Source organism: Trichomycterus rosablanca, chromosome 4, assembly GCF_030014385.1.
Source record: "Trichomycterus rosablanca isolate fTriRos1 chromosome 4, fTriRos1.hap1, whole genome shotgun sequence".
Classification (NCBI taxonomy): Eukaryota; Metazoa; Chordata; class Actinopteri; order Siluriformes; family Trichomycteridae; genus Trichomycterus; species Trichomycterus rosablanca.
Window position 1 is genome coordinate 16,461,798 of NC_085991.1, and position 858 is coordinate 16,462,655.

Genomic DNA, 858 nt, shown 5'->3' on the forward strand with positions numbered 1-858 from the left:
TTGAAGAAGATTCTAGAATATCTTTGGGCAAATTCAAAGCATTGAAAATGTTACGAAATCCAAACAGCAAGGAGCATGAAGTCAACACGACAAGATAAAATATCATGGTAATGTAAATGTTGCTAAATCTCTTGTATAACTAACCGATTAAAGACAGCGTCACAACGTTTGTATTGTACAGTTTGGGTGGATAAACATGATACATAACGTAAACAGAGTGAAGCATAAAGTCAGTGGGACTGCACACAGCTCCTGTCAAATGCTTCCAAGTCTTTTAATTTGACAAAGCGAGCCTTTAATGACACCTCATGCTTAAACTGTTAGAAATGCTTTAATGAAGCTTTGCATTGAATTTTGTTTTGTTATGAATACACTTCCCAGTGCAACCAGTCAACATGGTTTTGACACTAAGCCACGGAGGTCAAAGAAATGCCCTGGCATCTGTTCCAGCTGGCTCGTTGGTCTAGGGGTATGATTCTCGCTTAGGGTGCGAGAGGTCCCGGGTTCAAATCCCGGACGAGCCCTTTTTTAATTCACGTTTAATTTAACAACTGCCTCTTCAGGTTCCTACGCAGGCCACTTCAGGTCAGTCACGCAGATCAAAGTAACACAAAGACTCTTGTTCCTGCTGGCTCGTTGGTCTAGGGGTATGATTCTCGCTAAAGTAGTTCCCATAGGTGCTGAGCACTTGTTGGCTGCTTTGTTTTCACTCTGCGGTCCAACTTATCCCAAACCATCTCAATTGGGTTTAGATCAGGTAATTGTGGAGGCCAGGTCATCTGATGCAGCACTCCATCGCTCTCTTTCTTGGTCTTACATAGCCTGGAGGTGTGTTTGGGGTCATTGTCCTGTTAAAAA

General features: G+C 42.7%; 1 non-coding gene across 1 annotated transcript; it reads left to right on the top strand.

Annotated features, from left to right (window-relative positions):
• Window positions 1-452: 452 nt before the first annotated feature.
• trnap-agg (transfer RNA proline (anticodon AGG)) lies at window positions 453-524 on the top strand. The gene has a single exon. It is a non-coding gene; the product is annotated as a tRNA-Pro (tRNA).
• The last annotated feature ends 334 nt before the right edge of the window (window positions 525-858 follow it).